We start from the raw sequence: 16,398 nt of genomic DNA on the forward strand, positions 1-16,398 counted from the left end.
GTGCTGGGGATGAGGTGGGATGGGTAGGAGAGCTCTGTGTGGAAATTTAAATAAGGTGACCATTTCAGCAGAAATCCAAAGGCACTGAGGGAGCCAGCCTGAGGAGACTGGGGCAAAGGGAAAAGCAAACACCAAACCCTGAGGTTGGAGCGTGCCTGGCACGACTGAGGGGTAGCAAGGAGGTCTGACTGGCTGCAGCAGTGTCGCAAGGCAAGAGCAGTGGCGAGGGGGTATACTATCACAAGGCAGGGGTCCCTCCTGTCACTTTCCCATGCTTGGGGAGCCAAGAACCAAGGACATTGGGGCACCGAGAGATGCCTTCTAAGGACTGTCTCAAAACCCTACCTCTTCCTCCTTTCCTGAGTCTAGGGTCCTAGCCTGGGCCAGCTCCACCACGTATCTTGTTTGTCCTGCCTGTGGCACACAGGGCACTTTCACCAGCTTGGCTGAGGATAAAGAGGGCTGCTGGCAATAACCCTTATATATGGGTAGCAATCCGTGGCTTGCACTGCGTCCCTTAGTCCTGCCACGCCCCCCCAGCCCACAGAAGCAGTTAGGGTGGGCAACATTAGCCCCATTTGACGCATGAAAAAAAAATGAGGTATAAAGTGTAGTGCTAATGGTAAATGTTTCTCAAGTATGTACTTCTCATTGAGTCTTCACCAGGACCCTGGAGTTCCAGCCTCTTTTGACAGATGAGAAAAGAGAGACTCAGAGAGGTTAAGCGAGATTTTCCAAGGTCACACAGCTAGGTCACAGCAGAGCTGGAATTGAAATCCAGATCTTTCTATCCCCATCATCTCATGTTTTCCATGATGCCACCCAGCCTCTGAGGAAGAAGTAGGAGGTTGGGAGGTGAAGCCCAGGACGTAGTGCGGTCACTTATACCAAGGTGGTTCTCATTAAGCTTCGTGGCGTAAAAGAAGGAACGTGGGCTTTAGAACCAGACAGACTGAGATTAGAATCCCAGAGTTGCTGTGTGACCTTGGGCAAGTTGCTTCCCTTCTCTGAGCCTCATGTCTAAAGCCAACTGAAGGCAGGCGTCTGCTTTGCACAGTTGTTTTATGGATTCAGTTTGATCCCGTGTGGGGAACTGCCCCACGTGGTGCCTGGCACAGAATAGATGCCCATTCGGGTCCTTGTTTAGAGATGAGAGTCCCAGCTCGGGTGGTGGGCTTGTTGGCACCAGGCATCAGACCTCTTTGCCCCGAGGAGCCTTCTGGGACTAGGATGACGGCAATGCCATTGTCTGCAGGTGCAACTCTTAACTTGGAACCCAGAAAAAAAAGGAGAGCAGGGGCCTGGTGGTCTAGGTCCAGCTCCTCTCCCTGTAACTCTCTCTCCCCGCTTTCCCTCTTGTGGGGCCAGCAGGGAAAACAGCTCCCCTCTTCCCAGCCACTCCACCCCTCCCCCACCCGAGGATCCCCAGGGAAGGCTCAGGGCTGTTTAATGGGGTGGAGCTGCCTTTAATCTGCTCCATAAATGTTTTCTGGATTCTCATTAGAAACCATAATGTCCTATTAATATGCTGATGAGATTTCATTTGGGGCTAAGGAAGGAAGAGTAGCTGGGATGATGTAGGGTCGGGGTGGTGTGCCGGGCTTCACCCCGGGGATCCCAGGGGAGAGGAGCAGAGCAGAACTCACACGGTCGCCCCCCAGTCCTTGGGAAACCAGGAAGACTCGGTGCCAGGCCCCGTCCGTCGTTCCGTCCGCACAGGCCCCCAGGGACCTGAGTCAGCTGCCACTGGCACTAGCAGATGCACACACACTCCTCCACACCCCACCCCTGAAAACCACCACAGGGCCTCACCCCAGTGACCAAGGTTAGTCACCAAAGCCTACGCTCATTTCTCATGCGTTCCTACCGCTGGCATCCATGCTGAACGCACTGGGATCTGCACCAACTTAGGCCTCCAAGTCTACAGACTTCAGTGAGATACAGCGGGGAACTTTCAGACCATGGAGAGAAGCAAGGTATGTAAAGTGGCCAGCACGGAGCCGGCCCTCATAAACTGTGGCTATGAAGACAGGTCCTGTCCTTCCTTGTGTGGCTCTTAGTCCAATGGGTGAGGGAGGCAGATGGGTGAGCAACTAAAATCCAATGCTGTGATAAAGGAGGAGTTTGGGTATAACAAAGGAGGGAGGGGCAGGCTGGGCGCATGGGTGCCGCTCCATAGGTGTTCACAGATGCGGCCGCCGCGCCGGGCCTTCATGCCTCCCCATATCTCAGCCTGCCAAAGTCCTGCCACCCTTCAAGACCAGCTCCCCAGTTCTCCTATCTGCCCCTGTGGTCTCCCCCAGTGAGCCTGGATTCAGAGGCATTGGCATCTGTGTGCTGTTCCCTGGAACAAGGCTGTGAGCTCCAGCTGATAATTCAAATGACATTCACTGACAGGCATCTGCACACTCACCCGGGCCACCTCTCCAACCTCCATGGGCCAGTGGGTCCTTGACTCCCTACCCAGCAAGAGCCCTGGCCCCTCACTTCTTTCAAACTGCCTTGGCTCCTGCTGGCTGCTGGTTCACTCCCCTGACTCGTGGTTTCTCAAAGTCATTCAGATCGGGACCCCTGAATCAGCCAGCTTTGAATGCCTGGGTTGGCCAAATGGCCCCATTTTGCAGGGCTGCCTGTCTAACCCTCCTCTCACAGCTACCCTACCGCTGGGAGGAACCTTGACCTGAGCTGCTCCTATTCCCTTCCACCTTTGCCAACAAAACTCACGTTCGTGGCTCTTTGGCCTCTGACCCCAATTGGAGCACATTTGCATGGCACTTCACAGTTTGCAACCAACCCAGCCTTCTGTCAGTTACTTAGGCTCTGAACTTCTCAGTGTCAATCAGTCATCCATTCCTGTCTCCACCAAGTAGAAAGAGCAACTGTTCAGGTCCTGGCCCCTCTCCGTCACTTATTTGCTGGGAGGCCTTAGGTAAGTTGCTTCAGCTCTCTGTGCCCCAGTTTCTGTAAAATGGGAACAATAATATTAAGGACATCACAGAGTTCTTGTGTGGATTCAAGGAGACAATGCATATAAAGCACTTAGGACAATGCCTAGCACACAGTAAGTGCCCAATAAATGCCAGTGGTGATTCCCCAGCCTCCTCAGAGGTTTACACAGGCTATCTGCAAGCCCACGCTGTTGCTGCCCCATCTCCAGGCTTTTCCCCGGGCCCCAATTCATCTCATTCCCACTGTTCAAATTCTGTCTTTGGAATCAGACAGACCTGGTTTTACTTTTTGTGCCAGTGAGTATTTCTCTGAGCCTCAGTTTCTTTATCTGTAGACTGGGACTGTGGATCCCCACCTCAACAGGTTGATGTGAGGATCAAATGAGATGGGGACCATCGAAGTGCTTGTCACAATGCTTGTCACATTTAAGGATTTATCTTGCCACATCCATAGCGCTCAGTATGAGGCTAGTTTGGCTTGGGCCCAAGGGTGGGGTGGGTACAAAGGGAAGAGAATGGCTGGGAAAACTAACATAGATGCCAAAGAGGCCCTGGCAAGGGTAGCGAAACTCAGCAAGACAGTGCCTGAAGGGCACAGCAAGCTTAGGCATGACACAGGCAGTGGGCACTGACAAGAGTGCTGATTTGATTCTGGGCCCAGCAGAAGCCACAACATGAAGTCTTGCAGAAATCTGGTCATTCTCAGTGGGACCCAGATATGTTTCCTGAAGGACTCAAACCTACAAGGAGGATATGAAGGAGAGACACTGGTTGGGAAGAGATTCCTTTGGGTGGCAGTGGGGAGGCAGAGGTTGAGGATATTGACAGCACTCTCTACCCAGAAAGAAGTGAGGTGGTGGTCTGGGGGTCAAGGGCCAAAGGGCTTTCAAAAACCAATCCCTCTTTGTGACTAAGACCTGCCTGAAGAATTTTCTGGTCCCTGGTCTCTCCCTGGACGGACCTGGGTGGGCCCTCCCTGGATGGTGCTTGGGACATGGCAAGGTCTGAGACCGGAGGTGGGGAAATCAGGGAACCAGAGTCTGTTTGATGTGAGATACGCCTGAGCTTCAGCCTCCTGGATGCTATAGCAGCAGAGCGAGGGCACACCTGGGCACTAGATGGCCTTGGGTACGGGAGGGTTGCTCCAGGAGCATACAGGCAGCTGCAAGGCCAAGGTCCAAACCTGGAAGCCAGGGGCCAGCCCACCTCAAGCCAGTCATCAGGGTTCTCCAAAGCTCAACTGGTCTCTAAGGAGCTGCTCTGATCAGGGAGTCATCAGTCTAGAACATTTATTAAGCACCAGACACTGGGGCTGGGAAAACACAGGCGAATCCTTGCTTTCTGAGAGTTTGCATCTCTAAGCTGAGGTAATGGGGCACAGGCAGGGTGAGGGATGGAGATGGGGGTAGAGCTTTATCTCAGCTCTGACACTGCTTTGCATAATACAGACTTTCCCCTCTCTGAGCCTCAGCACCCTCGTCTGTACCCTGAGAGAAGGTGGGGGAATCGATCCTTTATAAGGGCATATGAGTCTGAAATGGTGAAGGGGGCTCAGCAGTCATGAGAGGGGATGAATAGAGCCCGGGGTTTCAGAGCAAACTCCTAAAAGGTGTGCTGTCCTTCAGGCTCCCTGGCCTTCCCGCATCTCCCAGGGAGGCCCTGCAGGCTGGACTACAGGGGCTGAGACCATATGCGAACCCCCCTTCTTGCCTTCCCTGCTGTGTAGTGTGGGCTGTCCAGACATCTGCTTGCCCACCAGGCCTGAACCACTTAGGTTTCGGCCCACAGAGGAGCAGCCATGGAGAACTGATGTGGCTTTTTCCCTTCTAGGCCCCAGACCCTCTCTGGTGACCATAGGAGGCCAATTAGCAGAGAACAAAATGCTTCCTGCCCTGGGCCCTCACCTTCAACTGTCTGCATCTGCTCAAAGCTTAATGGTCATTTGATCTGCCTCTGGGGGGACAGAGGATGGGGCTTCCGTGGACTGCCTGGCTCCAGGCAGCAGTCTGGGTCCTGAGGGAGGCGGGGGAGGAGGAGCAAGGTGCCTGTGGCTGCTGGGGAAGCCCACGATGGCAGGAATACAGTACACTCGGGGCCAAGGGCCAGCGTCTGGAGCTGCTTCTGCTGCCTACCTGGGAACTGATGCTCCCCAGGGTCTCCTCTGAACCTGTGCAAGGCCCTAGCTGGGCCCAAGCTGGTGGTGGGCGTAGCTGGTGGTGGGGGCGACAATGAGCCCTTAGGGCATCTTGATTTAGGAAGCTGCCGAGGCCTGGACTTCTGAGGGACCCAGCCCTATGCTCTTGCCGGTGGGATGTGGTTAAAGGCCTCCATCCCACGCTTTCCAGGCTGGTCTGGAAAACTGGTTTGTCTGCCTGCGCGCTGTGGGGAAAATGCTCAGCTAGAAGGGAGAGAAGCTTGGTTCTGGTCGGGGCCCTGCCACTGACAGGCTGCTTTGTGCTTTCTCCATCCCTGGGCCTCAGTTTCCTCATCTGTCAAGTAAGAATCACTGCCCACTTTACAGAGTCAGCTGACACTGCTTGGAAAAGTGTCCTCAGAGAGCTCAGGTGAGTGGGAAGGCTAGAGAGGGGGGAACAGGGGGAAGGGGGAAGAGAAGCTGAGTCTGGAAAAGTGAAATCACTTCCTTAGAGGGGTATCCACTATGATGTCTCTCTCCCACCTCAATTTGAAACCCCGCCCTGACACTTATTGGCTGTGTGGCCTTGGGCAAGTCTCCCGACCCTTCCGTACCTTAGTAAACCAGGCCTTAAATCAACCCTACTTACTAACCCTTGAGATAATGTGTATAAACGAGGTAAGCTTTGTAAAGCACCCAGCTAGGGTGAGGGAAGGGAGGGAGGAAGCACTGTCACGAGGAGGAAACGTCTGCAGGAGTCCTTATGCACAGCTGCCACCAGCTACCAGCCCCAGAGTCCACCCCCATGAATAATGAACTGATATTGATCCCCTGGTTGGGAAATTCCCTGTGACCTGTGATAAAAATACACCCAGTCTGCGAGCCTCCAACTCAAGACTGGTTTGCACCAGCCAGAGCTGAGCTCATCTGCACACCCCTGCCCAGCCCGCAGCCCCCAGAGGGAGAGCTCAGCTGGACAGGGCATCAGAGACCAAGCGCCAGCTGGTGCCCACCGTCTCCTCCACTCCATGGCCGGGGACAAAGGGATCAAAGGAACAAGCTCATCCATGGCAGGAGCCCCTGTAGCCAGGCCCCTGGAAGAGGGGATAGAGCACAGACCTGGGTTTCAATCCTGCCTCCACCACTTCCTGCAAGTGCCTCAGTTTTGCCAGCTGTAAAATGGAGATGGTAATTCCTTCCTCACAGAATTAGTCCTAGATTCAAACAAGTTGAGGTATGCAAAGTACCCAGTGCAGTGCCTGCCAAGAAGAGGTGCTCAATAAATAGCAGCTCAGGCCTTGCCATTCTCCCTCCGATTGCCTTATCCTTGCTGTGAAACTCAGGACTGTTTCACAGAAGAATGAACCTGAGTGACTAGTTTTTTTCTAATAAGACCCTTACTGAGATATAATTCACAAACCATAAAATTCACCAATTTAGACTGCACAATTCAGTGGTTTTTAGGAAATTCACAGAGTTGTGTGACTATCACCATTATCTAATTTTAGAGCATTTTCATCAACCCAAAAAGAAATCCTATAACCAATTCCCATCTTCCCCACCCCATGCCTCTGACAACCACTAATTTACTCCCTATCTCTATGGATTTGCCTTTTCTGGAAATTTCATACAAATGGAATCATAGAATACGTGGCATTTGTGTCTGGTCTCTTCCACTTAGCATAATGTTTTCAAACTTCATCCATGCTGTAGCATGAAACTGTACTTTGTTCCTTTTCACAGCTGAGTAATGTTCCATCATATGGATAAACCGCATTTTGTTTACCCATTCATCAATTGATGACATTTGGGTTTTTTCCACTTTTTGGCTATTATGAATAATGCTGGTATGAAGCTTCATGTACAAGTTTCTGTGTGGACATACGTTTTCATTTTTCTTGGGTGTATATATATATATATATATATATATATATACACAAACACACACACATATATATGAGTGATGTTGTTGGATCATATAGTAATTCTATGTTTAATTTTTTGAGGAACTGCCAGATAGTTTTCTAAAGCAGTTACACCATTTTATATTTCTACTAGCAGTGTATGATGGTTCCAATTTCTCCACATCCTTGCCAACCCTTGTTGTTAATTGTCTTTTTGATTATAGCAATTGCAGTGTGTATGAACTGGTATCTCATTGTGGTTTTGATTTCTATGATGGCTAACGATGTTGAGCATCTTTTCATGTGTTCTTGGCCAGTGGTATATCTTCCCTGAGAAACGATCTATTCAGATCATTTCCCAAGTTTTTAATTGGATTGTTTGTCTTTTTTTTTTTGAGTTATAAGAGTTCTTTATTCCGAGTATAAATCCTTTATCAGATATATGGTTGGCAAATATTTTCTCCCATCTGGTGATGTGTATTTGTCTTTTTTGTTTTCTTGATGGTGTCCTTTGAAGCACAAAAGTTTTTAATTTTGATAAGGTCCAACTTGTCTGTTCTTTCTTTTGCACTTGTGTTTTTGGTGTCATGTCTAAGAAACCATAAGAACCTAATCCAAAGTCACTGTTTTCTTCTAAGAGTTTTATACTTTTAGCTCTTACATCTAATATGTTTTGAATTAATTTTTTAATATGGTATGAGGTAAGGGTCCAACTTTATTATTTTGCCAGCAGATATCCAGTTTTCCCACTGCTATTTGTTGAAAGGACTATTCTTGTCCCCACTGAACTGTCTTGGCACTCGTGTTGAAAATCAGTTAATTGTACATGCAAGAGTTTATTTCTGGACTCACAATTCTATTCCATTTGTCTCAATGTCTATCCTTCTGTCAGTATCACACTGTCTTGATTACTGTAGCTTTGAAGTGAGTTTCGAAATCGAGAAGAGTGTTCCAATTTTGTTCTTCCCTTTCAAGTTTGTTTTGACTATTCTGGATTCCTTGTAATTTCACATGAATTTTAGGATCTGCTTATCCATTTCTAAAAACAAAAGCTGGTTATTTTATAAGGATTGCACTGAATCTATAGATCAATTTCGAGCTCAATGCCATCTTAATATTAAGCCTTCTGATACATGAACATGTCATGTCTTTCCACTTATTTAGGTCTTCTTCAATTTATTTGAGCAATCTTTTATAGTTTTCAATGTATAGGACTTGTACTTCACTCATTAAATATATTCCTAGGTGTTTTTTATTCTTTTTGATGCCACTGTAAATGGAACTATTTTCTTAATTTCTTTTTCAGATAGTGCATTGCTAGTGTGTAGAAATACAATTAATTTTTACATATTGATTTTGTATCTTGCAACCTTGCTGAACTTGGTTATTAGTTCTAATAGTGTTGTGTGTGTGTGTGTGTGTGTATTCCTTGGGATTTTCTCTATAAAAGTCATACCATCTGTGAATAGAGATAATTTTACCTCTTTCCAGTCTGGATGCCTTTATGAATATTTATTTCTTGCCTAATTGCCCTGGTTAGAACCTCCAATACAATGTTTAACAGAAGTGGTAAAAACAGATATCCTTGTCTTGTTCCTGATCTTAGGGCAAAGCATCTAGTCTTTTACCATGAAGTATGATGTTGGCTGTGGGTTTTTGGTAGATGTCCTTGATCAGATTGAGGAAGTCTCCTTCTATTCCTAGTTTGTTTAGTGTTTTATCATGAAAGCTTGTTGGATTTTGTCAAAAAGCTATTTCTGTGTCCAATGAGATGATTGCATTTCATTTGTCCTTTATTCTATTAACATAGTGTACATTGACTCATTTTTGAATGTTAAGGCAATCTTGAATTCCTGGGATAAATCCCACTTTGTCTTGGTATATAAATCTTTTTATAAGTTGTTGGATTTTGTTGCTAGTATTTTGTTGAGTATTTTGGAGTCTATATGCATTGGGCTGTAGTTTTCTTGTGATGTTTTTGATTTTGGAATCAAGGTAATACTGACGTCATAGAATGAGTTGGGAAGTGTTCCCTATTAATCTTTTCTTGGGAAGAGATTGTGAAGAATTAGTATTATGTTCTCTTTATGTTTGATAGAATTCACTAGCAAAGTCATCTGAGTCTGAGCTTTTCTCTATGGGATTTTAAAAAATTACTAGTTCAATCTCTTTACTTGTTATAGTCTACTCAAAAATTTTTAATTTCTCTCACATAAGTTTCAGCAGTTTCCCTCTAGAAATGTGTCCCTTTCATCTAGTTTATTTAACTTTTTGGCATGTGGTTTTTCATAATATTCCTTCATATAGTCCTTTTTATTTCTGTAAGGATGGTAGTCATGTCCTGCTTTCATTTCTCATTTTAGTAACTTGAGTCTTCTCTCTCTTTTTCCTCCTCAGCCTAGTTAATAGTTTGTCAATTCTGTTGATACTTTCAAAGAAACACCTTTAAATTTTGTTGATTCTCTCTATTGTTTTTCTATTCTTTATTTGATTCATTTCTGCTCTAATCTTTATTATTTCCCACCTTCTCCTGCTTGAGGTATAGTTAGTGCTTCTTTGTCTAGTTTTTTAAGGTGAAAGATTAGGTTATTATTGTATTTGAAATCTTTCTTCTTTTCTAATATGGGCACTTACAGCTATAAATATTCCTCTAAGTATTGCTTTAGGTGCATCCCATACATTTTGGTATGTTATGTTTCTGTTTTCATTCATCTCAAAGCATTTTCTTATTTCTCTTGTAGTCTTTCTTTGACCCATTGATTATTTAGGAGTGTGTTAATTTCTACACATTTGTGAATTTCCCAAATTTCCTCGTTTTATTGATTTTTAATTTATTTTCATTTTGAGTGGAGAACATACTTTGTATTATTTCAATTCTTTTAAACTTACTGAGGCTTGTTTTATAATCTAATATATGATCTACCGTGGAGAATGTTCCATGTGCACTTGAGAAGAGTATGTATATAGCTGTTGTTGAGTGGAGTGTTCTATAACTGTCTATTAGGCTGGTTAATAGTGTTGTTCAAGTCATGTACATTTTTGTTGATCTTCTGCCTAGTTGTTCTATCCAATATTGAAAGTGGGGTATTGAAGTCTTCAAAAATTATTGTTGAATTGTTTATTTCTTCCCTCAATTCTGTCGGCGTTTGCTTCATGTAATTTGGAGCTGTTTTATTAGGTGCATATACATTTATATTTTTTATACCTTCCTGATGAATTTACCCTTTTATCATTATAAAACATTATTTTTTTAGTAACAACTTGTCTTAAAGTCTATTTTGTTGATATTAGTATAGCTACTTCAGCTATCTTTTGGTTACTGTTTGCATGATATGTCTTTTTCCATCCTTTTATTTTCAACAAATTTGTGACTTTAAAGCTAATATATGCCTCTTTTAGACAATATATAGTTGATCATGGATTTGCAAAATCCGTTTTGCCAATATCTATCTTTTGATTGAGGCATTTAATTCATTTACATTTAATGCAATTACTGGTATGATTGGAATCATACCTGCCATTTGCTATTAGTTCTCTATACGTTTTGTGTCTTTTTTCTTCCTCTATTCCTCCATTACTGCCTTCTTTTGTGTTAGTTAGATATTTTAGTGTACCATTTTTATTCTCTTGTCATGTATTTTACCATGTATTTTTGAGATTCTTTTTTTTTTCTAGTAGTTGTCCTGGAGATTACAATTAAGATCTTAATTTAAAGCATTCTAGGCTGGATTAATGCTAACTTAATATCAATAGTATACAAACTTTGCTCCCACATATTCATTCCCTCCTCCCTCCTTTGTGCTGTTATTGTAATATAAATTTCAATTTTATACATTATAAGCACATTAACACAATTTTATTGTTACCTTATGCCATTGTCTTTTTAAAATACTTTACATAATTTATTTTTCTGTTCACACTTATAACTCCATTTCACATCCCCATCCCTCAGGAGTATATCCTAATTTAATGTATTTTTATGTTTGTATGTGTGTGGGGTTTTTGTTGTACCGTTGTCTTTTAAGTCAGAAGAAAAGCATTACAAATGAAAATGCAATCGTATTGTCATTTATATACCTATGTAGTTACCTTTAACAGTACTCTTGATTTCTTTCTGTGGATTCAAGTTACCATATAGAGTCCTTTCATTTCAGCCTGAAGAATTCCCTTTAATATTTCTTGTAGGGAAGGTCTGGTGTTGAAATATCAGTAGATAGGTCTAGCAATGGAATATCAGTTTGTTTGTTTTTTAAATCTTGGAATGCCTTAATTTCTCCTTAATTCTCAAGGATAGTTTTGCTGGACAGAGAATTCTTGCTTGGCAATCTTTTTCTTTCAGCAGTTTTATTAGTCATTCCACTGTATTTCAGCCTCTGTGGTTTCTGATGAGAAGTTAGCTTCTCATAATCTCATCAGTCTTATTACTGATCACTTGTATGTGATTTTTCTCTTACTGCTTTCAAGTTTCTCTCTTTGTCTTTGACTTTTATCAATTGACTATGACATGTCTATGTGTGGATCTCATTGCATTTATCCTATCTGAAGTTCATTGAGCTTCTTGAATATGTAGATGGGTGTTGTATTTTTTTTAACCAAATTTGGGACTTTGGATTATTATTTCTCTTCTGCTTTCTTTCTCTCTTCTCCTTCAAGGACTACCATTATGCATGTGTTGATACACTTGATGATGTCACATGTGTCTCTGAGGCTCTGTTCATTTTGCTTCATTGTTTTATTTTTTTTCTTTTTAGTCTTCAGACTGGAAAATCTCAGTTTAAGTTCGAGTTTGCTGATTCTTTCTTCTGTCAGCTCAAATCAGCTGTTGACCCCCTCTAGTGAATTTTTCATTTCAGTTACTGTACTTTTCAACTTGAGAATTTCTATTTGGTTCTTTTGTGTGTGTGTGTGTGTGTGTGTGTGTGTGTGTGCGCGTGTGTATGTGTTAAAATATACATAACATAAAAATCACCATTTTACCCATCTTTTGTGGTAGCAAGTATAAATTTATTATACATATCTTTATTAAAATTTGGTTTTATTGTGGTAAAATATACATAACATAAAACCTACCATTATAACCATTTTAAGTGTACACATTATTGGCATTAAGTACATTCACATTGTTGTGCAGCCATCACTGCCATTTATCTCCAGAAAACAATAACTCTCCATTCCTCCCTCTCTTCAGCTCCTGGTAACCACCATTCTACTTTCTGTCTCTATGAATTTGATTACTCTAGGTATCTCACATAAGTTGAATCATACAATATTTATCTTTTTCTGTCTGGCTTATTTCATTTAGCATAATGTCTTCAAGGTTTATCAATGCTACAGTATTTGTCAGAATTTCCTTCCTTTCTAAGGCTGAGTAATATTCCATTGTACACACATTTTGTTCATCCCTTCATCCATTGATGGACATTTGGGTTGTTTCCATCATTTGACTATTGTGAATAATGCTGCTATGAACATAGGTGTACGAATATCTGTTCAAGTCCCAGCTTTCAATTATTTTTGGTATATACCCATAAGTGGCATTGCTGGATCATATAGTAATTCTATTTTTATTTTTTTCTCTTACTGCTTTCCACAGCAGCTGCACCATTTTACATTCCCACCAGCAGTGCACAAGAGTTCTGATTTCTCCTCATCTTGGCCAATACTTATTATTTTCTCTTTTGTGATTTTTTGGTTTTGGTTTTAAAAAAAAATAGCCATCCTAATGGTTGTGAAGTAATGTCTCTTTGTGGTTTTGATTTGCATTTCCCTAATGATTAATGATATTGAACATCTTTTCATGTGCTTATTGACCATTTGTATATCTTCTTTGCAGAAATGTCAATTCCTTTGTCCATTTTTGAATTGGGTTGTTTGTTTTTGTTGTTGTTGTTGGGTTTTAGGAGTTCTTTATATACTCTGGATATTAATCTCTTATCAGCTATGTGATTTGCAAATATTTTTCCTATTCTATAGGTTGTCTTTTCATTCTGTTGATAGTATCCTTTGATGTACAAAAGTCTTTAATTTTGAAGTCCAATTTGTCTATTTTTCCTTTGTTGCCTGTGCTTTTGGTGTCAATCCAATGCCATTAAGATTTCCTCCCATGTTTTCTTCTAAGAGTTTTAGAGTTTTAGCTCTTATGTTTCAGTCTTTGATCAATTTTGAGTTCATTTTTGTATATGGTGTTAGGTAAGGGTCCAATTTCATTCTTTCACATGTGGATATCCAGTTTTCCTGGCACCATTTCTTGAAAAGCCTGTCTTTTCCCCACTGAATGGTTTTAACATCTTTGTCAAAAATCATTTGGCCATACACACTAGGGTTTATTTCTGGGCTCTCTATTCTATTCCATTAGTCTATATGTCTGTCCTTATGCCAGTATTCCACTGTTTTGGTTACTATAGCTTTGTAGTAAGGTTTGAAATCAGGAAGTGTAAGTACTATGAATTTGTTCTTCTTTTTCAAGAGTATTTTGGCTATTTGAGCTCCCTGAACTTGCAATGAACTTTAAGATGCTTTTCCTATTTCTGAAAAAAACAAAACAAAACAAACAAACAAAAAAACACTGTTGGGATTTTGACAGAGATTGCATTGAATCTGTAGATCTCTTAGGGTAAATATTGTCATCTTAACAATATTAAGTCTTTCAATCCATGAACATGGGATATCTTTCACTTTACATGTCTTCTTTCATTTATTTCAGCAACATTTTGTAGTTTTCGGTGTATGAGACTTTTGCCTCCTTGCTTAAGTTTATTCCCAAGTATTTTATCCTTTTTGACGCTATTGTTAATGGAATTGTTCCCTTAATTTCCTTTTTGGATTGTTCGTTGTTAATGTATAGACACACAATTGATTTTTTGTTGTTGTTGATTTTGTATCCTGCAACTTTGCTGAACTTATTTATTAGTTCTAACAACTTTTTGTGGAATCTTTAGGGTTTTCTACATATAAGATCATGTCATCTGCAAACAGAAATAATTTGACTTCTTCCTTTCCAATTTGGATGTCCTTTAATTCTTTAGGCATGATTTCCTCCAGTTTTTAAAAAAACATACTCCTATATTAACCTTATATTCTGCAACCTTGTTATAATTGCTTATTAGTTCCAGGAGTTTTTGTTGATTCTTTAGGATTTTCTACATGGACAATTATATCACCTGTGAACAAAGACGTTTTTATTTCTTCCTTGCCAATATGTATACTTTTTTTGGTCTCATTGCATTAGCTAAGTCTTCCAGTACAATGGTGAATGGGAGTGGTGAGAGCAGACATCCTTGCCTGTTCCTGATGTTAGGGGGAAAGCATCTAGTTTCTCACCATTAATTATGATGTTTGTTAGCTGTAAGTTTTTTGTAGATGTTCTTTATCAAGAGAGTTTTTATCATTAATTGATCAAGTGATTTTTCTGCATCTGTTGATATGATCATATAATTTTTCTTCTTTAGCCTGTTGCTGTGATAGATTACATTAACTGATTTTTAAAAAAATATTTGTTTATTTATTTGGCTGTGTCGGGTCTTAGTTGTGACACGAAATCTTAGTTGTGGCATGTGGGATCTTTCGTTGTGGCATGTGGGCTCTCTAGTTGTGGCACGCAGGCTCTAGAGCACACATGCTTAGTTGCCCTGCGGCATGTGGGATCTTAGTTCCCCGACCAGGGATCGAACCCGTGTCCCCTGCATTGGAAGGCAGATTCTTAACCACTGGACCCCCAGGGAAGTCCCTACATTAACTGATTTTTGAGGAACATATTTTGTAATAGCTGATTTAAAGTCTTTGCCTGGTAAGTCCAACCTCTGTTCTTCAGGGACAGTTTCTTTTTTTGGCTACTTTTCCTGTGTATGGGCAATACATTTTTTCTTTGTATGTATCATAATTTTTTGTAGAAAACTTGACATTTCAATACTATAATGTGGCAACTCTGGAAATCAGTTTCTCCCCCCTCCTCAGGGTTTGGTTTTGTTACTGCTTGTTTTAGTTGTTGTTGTTTGCCTATTTAGTGACTTTTCCTAACTAATCCTGTAAAGTACATTTTCTGTCATATGTGGCTCCTGAAGTGAATGCTTGGTTAGCTTAGTGGTCACTAATGACTGAACAGAAATTTCCTTAAATACTTTGAATGAGTGATCATCAACCCTTTGATGAGAGGCTGTGTGTGTGTGCATGTGCGTGCGTGTGTTGGGTTACTCCTTCAATGCTCTAGCAGTTTGCAACTCTGCCTTTGCCATCACCTTCTACCTCCACCAAGCTCCAATGTCAGCCAGATGTGAAAAAGTAGGGCCTTTTCAGGTGTATTTGGTGCATGCACACAGCCCTGAAAAAGCAAGTGGCCTCCTAGATTTTCAGGAATATGACATGTCAGAGCATTTCAAAGCCCCCTATGAACTTCTCGTTCCCCAGATCTTCTTTTTAAGTTTTTTGACCAGATAGTCTCTTCTTTCCCCCAATTGGTACTGCTGCTGTGGTATTAAACAATTGTTACTGGTTGTTTTCAATAAATGCTCTAGGGGTAGGATCTTTCCCACTGACTGAACTCTGAGCCAGGTAAAATAAAAACTCTGTGAATGATACTTTTCCAAGGAGCTGCTAGACAGGTCAAGTAGTGACAATTCTCTAGGAATTGGGCTTTTTGAGGATCTTCAAACCTGGTATGCTCCCTCTGGGTGTTGCTAGGCTGCTGGTTTTCCAGGCTACTATGGAGCTTGGGAGAAAGAGATGGGAATAGGACAAGTCCAAACCTCACAAATCTCACTGTTCTTACCAAGAATCAGCATTTATTTATTTTTTTTCAAATAATGCTCCTCATATCATTGCAAACTTTTGGTTACTTTCCAAGGTTCTGGAAAAGTTGATTTTAACCATTTGTTCTGGAGTTCTTACTGCTTTTAAGGAGTAGCAGAGTTTTGGAGGCCCTTACCCCACCATTCCTGATGTCCTGCTCTGAATGACTCTGGATAGACAGACATCTATGAATGAAGCAACAGCATGCGCAAAAGATGGAGATATGAAAGTTCATGACTTATTTAAGACTGGCAAGTGACCCTGAGTGACTGGACCATATGGATGGTGAGGAGGAAGTATATTATTCACAGCATTCTTCATGTTGCATGTAACTCAAATCCAACTGACATAGGCATCAGGTTTTTAAAAGAAGGATATTAATCAGCTCACAAAGTTGATAAGGTCATGGGTAGGTCTAGCTTCAGGCACAGCTGGATCTGGAGCCTCATGCAATCATTAAGACTCAGTCTTGTGCTCTTGTTCTCTCAGTTCTTCTCTCTTGTGGTTACAAGATGGTGGCCAACAGGTCCAAGTTAACATCCGCAAACTCCAAATTCAATGTAAAGAGAAATGATCTCTTCCCAACAATTCTTTCAAAAGTCCCAGAACTAAGTTTCTAAATTAATTG

The sequence above is a fragment of the Eubalaena glacialis genome, chromosome X (assembly GCF_028564815.1).
Source record: "Eubalaena glacialis isolate mEubGla1 chromosome X, mEubGla1.1.hap2.+ XY, whole genome shotgun sequence".
Lineage (NCBI taxonomy): Eukaryota > Metazoa > Chordata > Mammalia > Artiodactyla > Balaenidae > Eubalaena > Eubalaena glacialis.